We start from the raw sequence: 15,025 nt of genomic DNA, 5'->3' as shown, positions 1-15,025 counted from the left end.
TCTTTAACAAAATCTCTGTATACTAAGGCAGTACCCAAAATGTTATATACACTTGAGGGATGACTGGTGAGAGCATTTAAGTAAGAAAAAGGTAAATAGTTTAATACAATGGGCTAAATCCATTAATTAATAATTGTTTAATGCCCTTCAGCACTTTGAAGAAGTAAACACTATTCAACATGCGCTAATTACTACCATATGTATCATTATATTTCCTACAATATGGAAATAAAACTACTATTAAAGATCAGAAGTAATTATTGTTGTGAATATGTAGTTATGTATTTAGTGGTGAAGCATTTAGGAAAGAAATCGACTTCCATGTGATTGAGAGTTCTTGTCTTCAGAGCAGTTACATATTTGTTTAGCATGAACATCTCCGCTCCTTTTCCTGAATTTTCTTCATCTTCTTTATTATTCATTCTTATGTATTTTTTTTTTTTTGCTGTCTATAGCATACCACTGTGGCGACTAGGCAATTTAATGACAAAGATTAAATTGACACACAAAACTAGCTACTGAAATGCTAAATAAAATAAAGTGTTTTGTATTATTTCCTGAAGATTGCAACTCACAGGCTGTGAGATACTTTCAGCAGATATAGATAGCAAAGAATGGATACTTCAGCTATCGGAGCCCCCCATCACCGGATGCTCTGAACATAGTTCTCCACTCACTTACACTGACTTTACATGTCAGTGAAATAAATCCTGACTGTTTTAAGAGGATAAGTAAATGCATCATATTCAAACTTAGGTTCTAACAGAATCGTCTTCCCAGCTGATTCTAAATGTCATGAACAAGTCACAGGTGGACTCTCAGAAAACTGAGTACCAGACCACTGTGGGATTTAAAGAACATCTCTAACATATTTATTTACATGTGTTTCAGACAAATAAGTTGATGATTCATAGAATCATAGACCTTAAGCTCAGAAGAGACCGTTATGATCGTCTAGTCTGACCTCCTGCACAACGCAGGCCACAGAATCTCACCCACCCACTCCTGTAACAAACCTCTAACCTATGTCTGAGCTATTGAAGTCCTCAAATAGTGGTTTAAAGACTTTGAGGTGCAGAGAATCCTCCAGCAAGTGACCTGTGCCCCACACTGCAGAGGAAGGCGGAAAACCCCAGGGCCTCTGACAATCTGCCCTGGAGGAAAATTCCTTCCCGACTCCAAATATGGCGATCAGCTAAACCCTGAGCATGTGGGCAAGACTCACCAGCCAGACATCCAGGAAAGAACTCTCTGTAGTAACTCAGATCCCACCCCATCCAACATCCCATCATAGGCCATTGGGCATATCTACCATTAATAGTTTAAAATCAATTAATTGCCAAATTTAGGCTATCCCATCATATCATCCCTTCCATAAACTTATCAAGCTTAGGCTTGAAGCCAGTCTAATTTCAAGTCTAAACTTCCTGATGGCCAGTTTATATCCATTTGTTCTTGTGTCCACATTACTGAGCTTAAATAATTCTTCTCCCTCTGTTGTATTTATCCCTCTGATATATTTATGGAGAGCAATCATATCTCCTCTCAGCATTCTTTTGGTTAGGCTAAACAAGCCAAGCTCTTTGAGTCTCCTTTCATAAGACAGGTTTTCCATTCCTCGGATCATCCTAGTAGCCCTTCTCTGTACCTGTTCCAGTTTGAATTCATCTTTCTTAAACATGGGAGACCAGAATTGCACACAATATTCCAGATGAGGTCTCACCAGTGCCTTGTATAACGGTACTAACACCTCCTTATCTCTACTGGAAATACCTCACCTGATGCCTCCCAAGACAGCATTAGCTTTTTTCACAGCCACATCACATTGGCGGCTCATAGTCATCCTGTGATCAACCAATACTCCGAGGTCCTTCTCCTCCTCTGTTACTTTCAAGTGATGCGTCCCCAGTTTATAACAAAAATTCTTGTTATTAATCCCTAAATGCGTGACCTTGCACTTTTCACTATTAAATGTCATCCTATTACTATTACTCCAGTTTACAAGGTCATCCAGATCTTCCTGTATGATATCCCGGTCCTTCTCTGTATTGGCAATACTTCCCAGCTTCATGTCATCCACAAACTTTATTAGCACATTCCTGCTTTTTGTGCCAAGAGCAGTAATAAAATGAATAAATAAGATTGGTCCCCAAACTGATCCCTAAGGAACTCCACTAGTAACCTCCTTTCAGTCTGACAGTTCACCTTTCAGTGTGACCCATTGTAGTCTGCCCTTTAACCAGTTCCTTATCCACCTTTCAATTTTCATATTGATCCCCATCTTTTCCAATTTAGCTAATAATTCCCCATGTGGAACCGTATCAAATGCCTTACTGAAATTGAGGTAAATTAGATCCACTGTGTTTCCTTTGTCTAAAAAATCTGTTACCTTCTCAAAGAAGGAATCATAGAATATCAGGGTTGGAAGGGACCTCAGGAGGTCATCTAGTCCAACCCCCTGCTCAAAGCAGGACCAAGCCCCAATTTTTGCCCCAGATCCCTAAATGGCCACCTCAAGGATTGAATTTATAACCCTGGGTTTAGCAGGACAATGCTCAAACCACTGAGCTATTCCTCCCCCACAAGCTACATTTTATAAAACCATGTTTTATTTTGTCCCAATTACCATTGACCTCAATGTCCTTAACTACTTTCTCCTTCAAAATTGACCTTGCATACTACAGATGTCAAACTAACAGGCCTGTAGTTACCCGGATCACTTTTTTTTCCTTTCTTAAAAATAGGAACTATGTTAGCAATTCTCCAGTCATACGGTACAACCCCTCAGTTTACAGATTCATTAAAAAAAATTGCTAATGGGCTTGCAATTTCATGTGCCACTTCCTTTAATATTCTTGGATGAAGATTATCTGGGCCCCCCAATTTAGTCCTATTAAGCTATTCAAGTTTGGCTTCTACCTCGGATGTGGTAATATCTATCTCCATATTCTCATTACCATTTGTCGTCCTACCATTATCCCTAAGCTCCTCATTAAAGACTGAGGCAAAGTATTTGTTTAGATATTGGGCCATGCCTAGATTATCCTTAACCTCCACTTCATCCTCAAAGTTTAGCGCTCCCACTTCTTCTTTCTTTGTTTTCTTCTTATTTATATGGCTTTAGAACCTTTTACTATTGGTTTTAATTCCCTTTGCAAGGTCCAACTCTACATGGTTTTTGGCCTTTCTCACTTTATCCGTACATGTTCTGACCTCAATAAGGTAGCTTTCCTTGCTGATCCCTCCCATCTTCCACTCCTTGTATGCTTTCTGCTTTTTCTTAATCACCTCTCTAAGATGCTTACTCATCCAGCTTGGTCTACAACTCCTGTCTCTGAATTGTTTTTCCCCTTTCTTGGGATGCAGGCTTCTGACAGTTTCTGCAACTTTGTCTTGAAGTAATTCCAGACCTCCTCCGCCTTTAGATCCACAAGTTCTTCAGGCCAATCTACTTCCCTAACTAATTTCCTTAATTTTTTAAAGTTAGCTCTTTTGAAATTAAAAACCCGAATCACAGATCTATTTTTGTTTATCCTTCCATTTAGTTTGAACTGAATTAGCCCTTGATCGCTCGAACCAAGGTTGTCCCCTACAACCATTTCTTCTATGAGGTCCTCACTACTCACCAAAACCAAATCTAAAATGGCTTCTCCTCTTGTCGGTTCAGCAACTACTTGGTGAAGGAATCCATCAGCTATCGTACCCAGGAAAATCTGAGCCCTATTATTATTACTAGACTTGTCCTCCAGTCTATATCTGGGAAGTTAAAGTCTCCCATGATCACACAATTCCCATTAATATTAGTATTTACTTCATTAAAAACATTAAAGAGGTCTCTATCCATATCCAGATCAGATCCCGGCGGTCTATAGCACACCCCAAGCACTATCCCAGGGGAGGCTCTAGTAGCTTTCTTCCCCAATGTGATTTTTGCCCAGACGGACTCTGTCTTATCCATTCCATCACTTCTTATTTCTTTACAGTCTACCTCATCATTGATATACAATGCTACTCCACCACCTTTGCCTTTATTTCTGTCTTTCCTAAACAGCACATACCCTTCAATACCCATAGTCCAGTCATGACTTCTATTCCACCATGCTTCTTTTATCCCTATAATATCTGGTTTCACTTCCTGCACCAGTAGCTCTAGTTCCTCCATTTTGTTACCTAGGCTCCTTGCCTTAGTGTACAAACATCTTAATTTTTGCTGTTTGGCCTCACTCACATTCTTTACCCGATTAAGCACAGACATTCTACCAACAGTATGACCTATTAGACTGGTATCCACACTACCCTTCCTCCTTATGTCCATTCTCCTACCTATGGCTATATCCTTTCTTACTTTGTTTTCTTCCCTTTCAATGTTAAAATCCAGCGTGGAGATTACCTGGACATCTCCCAGCCGTCTCCCCCAGATTCCTAATTTAAAGCTCTCTTGATCAGTTATGCCATCCTCCATCCTAGAAGTTTATTTCCTTCCTTAGTCAGGTGAAGTCCATCCCGAGAGAACAGTCCTCTGTCCATGAAAGCTTCCCAGTGGCCATACATTCCAAAACCCTCCTTATAGCGCCAGTCTCTGTACCATATTTTGAGCATCATAATCTTGTCACACCTTTGTTGCCATTCTCTAGGAACAGGCAGAATCCCACTGAAGATCACCTGAGCCTCGATTTCCTTAAGCATCTTCCCCAGCCTGGCATAGTCTCCCTTGATATGTTCCAGAGATAATCTAGCCATATCATTTGTTCCCACATGAAGGACAATCAGTGGATTCTTTCCCGCTCCCGTTAGGATCCTCTTCAGCCTCAGATCCACATCCCGTATCTTAGCACCTGGCAGACTGCACACCCTTCTGTTCTCTGGATCAGCTCTTGTTACAATCTTGTCTATTCTTCTCAGTAAGGAGTCCCCAATCATGTAGACCTGCCTTTTCCTGGCAATGGTGCAATTCTCCAGTCTATCCCCTGTTCCCTCGGGTTGCAAGTCCTCTCGATTCCTATTGTCCCTTGCAATCCTCTGCAACCCATCCTGTATCTTCCTGGGGCTCATATTTGGTGTTGTTATCTCCACTGACTCTTGCCTTCTTCCCACAAGACTTCTTCCTTTCCCTCTCACCTTCAGTGACCACCTGCTGTGCCCCTTCTTCATTTTCCAACTCCGCAAACCTGTTCCTGAGCTCTGTTTCTGCTTCACTAGCCCGTCTTTACCTCTGCCTGGTTCTCTTAGTCACATGCTTCCACTGTCAACTTTCCTCACCCAGCAGGCTTCCCTCAGAGTTCTTTGGTCCTGCTTTCATCTGCAAGTCTGAGCTTTTCCCTTCAGCCTCCTCATGTCTTTGCTCCATCATCCACTCGAACCCCCTTCTAAACTCAAACAGTTTCCACCTGCATCTCCAATCCTCTGATCTTTTCTTCCATCAGCTCTATCAGTGGGCACTTCATGCAGACAAAACTCTTTTCAGGTACCCCCTCCAGGATCATGTATGTGCTGCAGCTTCTACATCCAGTCATCTTCATTCACTACTACTGCTGCCTCTGTATCTATCATCGCCTTCTGACCTAAGTCCTGTTACTCCGGGAAATACAAACCAAACCAAAACACAACCACCCACAGGAAAACAACCCCCCAATGACAGGGCCGGCTCTGGCATTTTTGCCGCCCCAAGCAAAAACATTTTTGGCCTCCCCCGCTTTTTTTAGGTGCCCCCTTACCCCCAGCTCTGCCCCAACTCTGCCCCTTCCCAACCCCTTCCCCAAATCCCCGGCCCCACCTCCTCCCCCAGGCAAGCCGCATTTCCCCCTCCCACTGCTTCCTGCTGCTCCTCCCTCACAACCCCCTGCCCTAGCTCACCTCGGCTTCGTCTGCTCCCCTGAACACGCCGCTGCTCCACTTCTCCCCCGCCCCTCTCAGGCAAGGGAGAGGCAGTGCGTTCAGGGGAGCAGGCGGAGCAGAGGTGAGCAAGGATGGAGGGGGAGTGCAGGAAGTAACGGGAGGGGTAGAGGAACCACTCCCCACCCCAGCTCACCTCCTCTCCACCGCCTCCCCCGAGTACGCTGCTGCTCAGCTTCTGCTCCCTCCCTCCCAGGCTTGCCATGCGAAACACCTGTTTTGCATGTGGCAAGCCTGGGAGGGAGAGGGGAGAAGCAGAGTGGCGGCGGTGCACTCAGGGGAACAGGCAGAGGCAGACCAGAGGCAAGCTGGAGTGGCGGGGGCACATTTCTGGGGGCTGCACGGCTGGCACCGGAATGCCACCCCCAGAAATGTGCTACCCCTAGCACCTGATTGTTTTGCTGGTGCCTAGAGCTGGCCCTGCCCAACGAGCACCAAAACACTGCCAGACCACCACACACTCCCTTCACTAGCCTGTATGTTCCTTTCTGTGGCTCTCTTAGTCTTAAAGTTGTGCAATGCTCCCTTCTAACGTCGTTTGGCAGCCGCCTGCTTTGTCCACGGCTTGCAGGAAGAGCAGCCCGTTGAAGCCAGCTGGTGGGTGGTTGGAAGCAGGGTGGACTGGCAGCCCCCCTATCAGCTCCCCGCTCTCCTAAGTTCCCTGTGCAGCTGCTGCTCAGCAGGCAATCAATTGCCAGCAGTTCAGCTGTCCCTCCCCCCACTGCCATGTGCTGCTCCTGCCCTCTGCCTTGGAGCTGCTCCCTGAGACTCCTGCTTGCTGTGTGGGGGGAGGGGAAGAAGAGGGGGGCTAATGTCAGGGTGTTCCCCTCCCCCTTACACCTTGCTTACCCCATCTTCCATGGGTGGGGCGACAGAGGGAGCTGCGGTCCAGTCTCAGCTTGCTGATCTAATTAACAAGGCAGTGTACTTCTGACCCCACGCTTCATACTAAAAGGGGAAATACACATCTCTATCTCTCAAACACACAGGGTGTGTGTGTGTCTCTGTCTCTGTCTGCCCTCCCTCCTTTCCTGCTGCCTTGTAGTGTGTGAGAGTTAACCCTTGAGGGCTCCACCAATTGCTAGTTCATCATTTAGCAGTAAGGCATTCCCTGGGAAATATCCCACCCTCTGACTCCTCCACCTCAACCAAGCTTCACAATCATCATCACTGTGTACCAGTATTAAATTGTTTGTTTAAAACTTATACTGTGTGTGTGTGTATATATATATATATATATATATATATATATATATAGTCTTTTGTCTGGTGAAAAAAATTTCCCTGGAACCTAACCCCCTCATTTTCTTTAAGTCTTACTGGGAAATTGGATTTGCTTAACATCCTTTTGCTTAAAGTCACATTTTTCAGGAACATAACTACAACATTAAGTGGCTCACAAAAGCTTATGCTCAAATAAATTTGTTAGTCTCTAAAGTTCCACAAGTACTCCTTTTCTTTCTGCGAATACAGACTAACACGGCTGCTACTCTGAAATGTTAAGTGAGGAGTTCCTGTATTTACCCAGTTTCAGAATGCCTCTGCAGCCTTCCCTCCTTCCCCCAGACTTAGAATGCATGTGGATATCATGTCAGTGTGGGTTGTGGAAAGATGACGCGGACAGAATTCCCTGTGTCTTCCCTGCTACCTAGACATTTATGATGGGAGATGGGAGAGTAGATTCATGTCTCATCCCCCTTCCTTTCTTTTGTATGAAGCCTTCAGGGCATGAGGTAATGATCTGATGTTATTGCTTCCCATGCTCCCTACCCTATTATAGACATATTATTTGATTCGTGTTACCAAGATGCTGTGGGTCTGACCAATCACTAGTTTTGGGGATCAGGAAGGAATTTTTTCACTCATAGCAAGATTTTTGGTAGGGTTTTTTCCCTTTTTTACAGCATCCTGGAGGCCTGGTTTTAGGTTAATAAGGAGTAAGACAGGCTCTAAAAATTGTACATGAGTTTGTAATTTCATCACAACTTGTGACTAGTATCCAGCGGGAGTGAAAAGCTCAAGGAAGCCAACTCCAAGTGGTAATCATGAGACCTAGGAGATGAGAGGTGAACCCTATTATCCTAGAGAAAGAAGGGGAGACTGTAAGTCTTTGCAGACTTAGGTACCCTTCATGTGTATCTTCATTCCCCGTCGCAGAGGGAGAGTGAGAGGATTCAGAGGTGGTTAGGCTGAAGACATCTGGCCCTGAAAATTAGTTATTTGGCAAGGAGACAACAGGATGCAAATAAATGCCTGGAATTAGCCCCTCCCCACCATAAAGTTTAAAATTTATAAAATTGCAACCTTCTGCTTCAAAATCCATCCCTAGATCTGTGTTTTATACTCCTGAGAGTACTGATCAGACTGATGGTGTAATCACTTGCCAACGTGAGGCCAATCCAAATGCTACTTTAAGGTTACAAAATTAGGAGACAAGCCCGTAACAAAAGCTAACTGCAATAAATACACTGAAATCCATTCAAACTACTTGTCCTAAACAACTTGAGGGAATCATGCATTACCATTTTCAGTTTGGGAAAACAAACATATGAATTTAAAATTTCATTTCTAATCAAAGACACAACTAAAGAAAAATTGCAAAGGATTATCTCATAATGACTGTAATATTGAAATGGAAAAGTGCATTTTAACATTTATAAACATCAAGACCCCAAGTCTCCAAGCACGTATGTACATGCTTAACTTCATACATGCAAGTAACCCCACGGAAGTTGGAGGCTCTATTTATATGCTTACTATTAAGTATATGCATAAGTGTGTGCATAATTGGGGATAAAATATGCTTTTTATTTTAAGAAATTTAAAAAAATAATACCCACCATTTTGTAAGAAAATTTGACATGATTTTTTTAGAGTTTGTCTTTATAAAAAAATACTTTATATGTAAAAACAGATTTAATTTGAAAATATTCTGCTCCTGTTTCAGATGTATAGTATTTTTTAATTAGTTCCAAGATTATTGAATTTTTTTTAAAAGAAAAAAAGGTTTCTCAAATAAAGGAAAATTACTAACAAAGTAGGCTATTAAAACATAATTTAAGTATGATATTGGCTCTCCCAAATGGAGCTAAATTCTAATTCTTGAACTAATCTCAAAATAGAAACATTGGACCAAAGCCTCAGCTAGTGAAGAAAGGGTTCAGAATGGACAGAGTTTAGAAAAGAGATACAAGAACGATTCAAGGTCTGGAAAACATGCTGTACGGTAAGAGACTTAGGATGTCAATGTATTTTGTTTATCCAAGAGAAGGTTAAGAGATGATTTGGTCACATCTATAATAACCTACATGGGGAGAAGATTTCTAATAGAAATCTAGAAGAGAAGGTGACAAAATATGCTGGCTGTAAACTGAAGCTAGACAAATGCAGACTAGAAATCAGGTGCAAATTTTTAACAGTGGGGAAATTAGCCATTGAAACAACTTACCTTGGATATGTTGGATTCTTTGTCACTTGAAGTCTTTATATCAAGATTGGATTTCTGTCTAAAATATATGGTCTAGTTCAGTTATGGCTTGATGCAGGAATCACTTGGTAAAACTCCATGGCCCATGTTTTGCAGTGGACCAGCCTAGAGAATCATAATGGTCCCTCCTGGCCTTAAAATCTATGAAGCTATGGTATAAATATAGCTCCTCTGATGGCAATGAAGTTATGCTGATTTGCATCAGCTGAGGGTCTGGCCTATCCTTTCTTTGGATACATTTTGATCGTCCCCCTCGATTCGACATTGGTGAGGCCTCATCTGGAGTACTGTGTCCAGTTTTGGGCACCACGCTACAAGAAGGATGTGGATAAATTGGAGAGAGTCCAGCGAAGGGCAACAAAAATGATTAGGGGTCTGGAACACATGACTTATAAGGAGAGGCTGAGGGAACTGGGATTGTTTAGTCTGCAGAAGAGAAGAATGAGGGGGGATTTGATAGCTGCTTTCAACTACCTGAGAGGTAGTTCCAGAGAGGATGGTTCTAGACTATTCTCAGTGGTGGAAGAGGACAGGACAAGGAGTAATGGTCTCAAGTTGCAGTGGGGAGGTTTAGGTTGGATATTAGGAAAAACTTTTTCACTAGGAGGGTGGTGAAACACTGGAATGCGTTGCCTAGGGAGGTGATGGAATCTCCTTCCTTAGAAGTTTTTAAGGTCAGGCTTGACAAAGCCCTGGCTGGGACGATTTAATTGGGTATGGGTCCTGCTTTTGAGCAGGGGGTTGGACTAGATGACCTCCTGAGGTCCCTTCCAACCCTGATATTCTATGATTCTATGATTCTATGATGTAATATTATGACTTTATTCTTTAGTGCAGTAATTGGCATAAAAATGTTTGTATGCTTTAAAATGTTATTTATCATGAATATTCTAGACTTCACAGGCAGGACACAGGAAACATTTATGAAACTCAGACATCAGGGTTGTTTCTTTTTATCTATCTATTCACCCAGCCCTAGTACAGCCTAATTGAAATGCAATAATTATAAATGGGTTTAGCTTCTCAATTTAATTTCCTTGTGAGTAGTTTCATTTATTTTTCTTAGGCTTTGTTAACATGTTTTAATTAAAAAAATAACAAAGCTAAAGATATAAAGCATCATTAGGTGAAGAAACATTCTGGGCCATATTTGCAAAGAAAGAATTGGTGTGTATCAGTGTATGAGTTTGTTTCTGTGCAGCTGAGAAACTGGTCTAAGGAGAACTAATATATAGTGAGATCATGCACAAGTAAAAGTCTGTTCCAAGGCCAGTTCAAACAAAAATGGACAACTGAACTTCTTCCTCCTTACCAATGGATATTTAATTTAACTGTAAATTCTACTACATACAGCAAGCAACAGCAAACATTATTGCCAGTGAAAGTCATATTGAAATGTACTGAAGCAAACTGGATGTTTCCAAAAGACTAAGACATCTTCTGCAAGTAGGCTGACCCCACATCAGTTTGACTTGTGGTTATATAAGTACACCACAAAGAGTCACCAATGGTGTAGTCAGTCAGAAAGGCAGCCACTCAGCTAGATGCCCTGGTTGGGGGGAAAAAATCATTTCAAACCTCAACATTTGTTTCTTGCAGCTGCCAAAACCACCTCAGATTTTCATTCCACTGACCAAAAAAAAAAAAAAAGTCAAAATGGAGTACAGTATTGTCCTTACCAGAAGCACATTTGAACTCTGGAGACAGAGAACTGAATATTCTCATTTTGGAGATGTGCTGATTCTGTCCATAGAAGAATGTCGATTGAGCCCAGGTATAATTAGGGAGTCTCAAACTGTATTTTGAAATGTCCTTTTACTTTCCATGAGTGAAATGGGTCAAATAATAAAACAAGGTTTGTGTTAAATTGGTAGAGAAAAGAGAACTATCATAGTCTCTCAATACACTTAGAAAATATAGTACAAAAATGTCAACCAGAAATTGGCTATGTCCCTGTGCCCACTGCACTGATAAGAGATTGCGTTCTGACTAAATGAGATGAGGGTAGGCACCAATCAAGAAATACATGTTCTGAGACTCACAGTCTTTCTCAAGTTCTTTTCAGCAGCTACTCTTCAAATGTCCAAGCTGCTCATTTTCTTGTTGCATCTATGCCAAGAGTAAATAACCTAGACAATGTATATAGAAAGAAAAACATTTTCAGGGAAAAGGTGAATTATTCACTGGAGACCTGGGTGCTCACTCACTTGTGGAAGTTTCCTATTTTTTGATAATCCATTAAAATAAAACTCTGGACATTTAGAAATAGGCATATGTTTTTCATGTTTTATGTGATACTGTGGTGTGATTTTGGATTTGTATCTGTGGCAGTTCTGCACAAAAGGACCTGGGACTTACAGTGGATGAGAAGCTGGATATGAGTCAGCAGTGTGCCCTTGTTGCCAGGAAGGCTAATGGCATATTGGGCTGTGTTAGTAGAAGCATTGCCAGCAGATCGAGGGAAGTGATTATTCCCCTCTATTCAGCACTGGTGAGGCCACATCTGGAATGTTATGTCCAGTTTTGGGCCCCCCACTATAAAAAGGTTGTGGACAAATTGGAGAGAGTGCAGCAGAGGGCTACGAGAGTGATTAGGGGTCTGGGGCACATGATTTATGAGGAAAGGCTGAGGGGACTGGGCTTATTTAGTCTGCAGAAGAGAAGAGTGAGGGGGGATTTGTCAGGAGCCTTCAACTACCTGAAGGGGGTTCCAAAGAGGATGGATCTAGTCTGTTCTCAGTGGTGGCAGATGACAGAACAAGAAGCAATGGTCTCAAGTTGCAGTGGGGGAGGTTTAGGTTGGATATTAGGAAACACTATTTCACTAAGAGGGTGGTGAAGCACTGGAATGGGTTACCTAGGGAGGTGATGGAATCTCCATCCTTAGAGGTTTTTAAGGCCCTGCTTGACAAAGCTCTGGCTGGGATGATTTAGCTGGGTTCAGTCCAGCTTTGAGTAGGGGGTTGTATTAGATGACTTCCTGAGGTCTCTTCCAACCCTAATCTTCTATGATTCTATGATTAAGATCAATGTGATACACTGAGACATTGTAAGGCATGATTTATTAAAAAATACAGCATTCATAATATTCAGAAATGCTAATCTCTACATTTTTAATGTGTATTTAATTACTTGGGTTTATACCTTCATTCCAGAAAAAGGAGCAACTATCCTTTGTTCTAGGCACTCCTTGATGCATTTTATTTATTCAATTAAACAAATAGACTACAGGGACACCTCTTTACCCAATAAATTTTTAGTTACCTTCCATTTATAACATTGATTTAGACCCTATCCCCATCTTCAACAAATCTAGGTCAATCCGCTTGAAATTCCTCATTCTGGTTGTTATAGCAGGTAGATGATTTTTTTTTTTAATGGTTGGGACTGTCACACAGGATGTTTTGCAGACACAAGAAGTCAAACATTCAGATGGATGTCACTTCTCAGACATTTGGCTAACTTGTTTTGGTCTCCCAAAACCCAAAAAGTGTTTGGCCTAGAAAATTGAAATTTCATTTTAATATATTGGTATTGGTGAGAAGTGGTGCTTTTTTTAATTATTATTTTTGCCTGTGGGTGGGTGGAAGTAAGTATTTACTGAATAATAGTGGTTACCACCCACTTTATAAGGTCTACAATGTATGCCTCAGTAAAGGTTATATAAATTATGTAACAATACATGCTTTATAAAATCTTTCTGGCCCAGTTAAATACTGCCTGGCCTAAATGTAGACTTTAAAGAAGTCCACATGGTCTAGATGCACACAGCCATAAATTGGAAACCTGGAGAGAGAGGTGAGTCTGTGGAGCTGAAGAAAGAAAGTCACATTTACAGATGGAAGTAGATAAATGTAAAGTATATATATGAATGTGTTGTAGTCTCCATTTCCTACTCTAAATAAAATGTGGACCCAATCCTTAGAGGTGCTGAGAATCTCTGTAGTTGCACTCAGAATTTCCCCTGTAAATAGTGACATCAGACCCTTAGACGATTTGAAAAAGTCTCACTCACTTCCCAAGTTGCTTTATTTCTATTAAGGATTTTAACAGAACAAAGTAAAACAAAGCCAAACCCCATAAGACCCACCCGGAGCCTCTCTATTTCAGGTTCCAGAATCACTAATCATAGTTTTATTGTAGTCTCTAACAACAACAATGAAAATAAATAAATAAATATATAAACAACTGAATCACAGAAAAACCAGCTTTCCAGCTACATGTGGCTGAGATAAAGTCCTTCCTGTGCGCTCCCTCGCTCGTCTTTTTCTCCTTTGCCATGTGCTGTGTAGGACAGTAGATCTCGTAGTTCTTAACTGGCAAAGTAACACACACTCATTTGCCATAGCAGCATAAGCAGGAGTAATGGGGTTTCTTGTTAGGGACTAGCTTGGAGTAGGATGCAGCTGGCCTACACTTTGACAAAGTAAAACTATTTCCCCATGTTTATTACCCTCCCCCGCTCCCCCCACCGTTCCTCAGACCTTCTTGCCAACTGCTGAAAATGGCCCACCTTGATTATCACTACAAAAGGTTTTCTTCCCCCCCCCCCCCCCCCCGCTCTCCTGCTGGTATTAGCTCATCTTAAGTGATCACTCTCCTTACAGTGTGTATGATAACATCCATTGTTTCATGTTCTCTGTGTATATAAATCTCCCCACTGTATTTTCCACTGAATGCATCTGATGAAGTGAGCTGTAGCTCATGAAAGCTTATGCTCAAATAAATTTGTTAGTCACTAAGGTGCCACAAGTACTTCTTTTCTTTTTGCGAAAACAGACTAACACGGCTGCTACTCTGAAAACTGTCATTATGCAAGGCACTGCATTTAGCCGTATGGAGTGGAAATCTATCAACTTCATGAAAAAACTCGTACAGATAAAGGCAGACATCATCTTCCTTTCCAAATGCAAACAGATGGACATCATACCAAAAGGACTGAAGGTAAAAAATCCATTACAATCGACATACCACACAGACTATGCTGACGGCTTGTGCCACACACTCTCAAAGAAACTGCAGAACCACCTGATCAACATCCTCTACAGCAAACAGGGAAAGATTAAGAATGAGCTCTCAAAACTGGATACTCTCATAAAAAAACAACCTTCCACACAAGCTTCCTCGTAGCTGGACTTTACAAAAACTAGACAAGCCATTTACAACACACACTTTGTTTCTCCACAAAAGAAAAAGGACACTAAACTATCTAAACTGCTACATGCCACAAGGGGCCACAATAGTGGTTCCCTTAAGCCACCCAGCAATATTGTTAATCTATGCAACTATACTCTTAGTCCAGCAGAAGAATCTGTCCTATCTCGGGGCCTCTCCTTCTGCTCCTCCACCCCCACAAACATGATACAGTTCTGTGGTGACCTAGAATTGTATTTTCGACGTCTCCAACTCAAGGAATATTTCCAACACACCTCTGAACAACATACTAATCCACAGAGACCTTCCTACCAAGACTACAAATTGAAGGATTCTGGGTGGACTCCTCCTGAAGGTCGAAACAACAGACTGAACTTCTACATAAAGTGCTTCCGCCGACGTGCACAGGCTGAAATTGTGGAAAAGCAGTATCACTTGCCCCACAACCTCAGCCGTGCAGAACACAATGCCATCCACAGCCTCAGAAACAAC

This window comes from Lepidochelys kempii, chromosome 2 (genome assembly GCF_965140265.1).
Source record: "Lepidochelys kempii isolate rLepKem1 chromosome 2, rLepKem1.hap2, whole genome shotgun sequence".
In the NCBI taxonomy this organism is placed as follows: Eukaryota; Metazoa; Chordata; order Testudines; family Cheloniidae; genus Lepidochelys; species Lepidochelys kempii.
The sequence above is the reverse complement of the archived record's forward strand: the minus strand, read 5'-3'. Positions refer to the sequence as shown.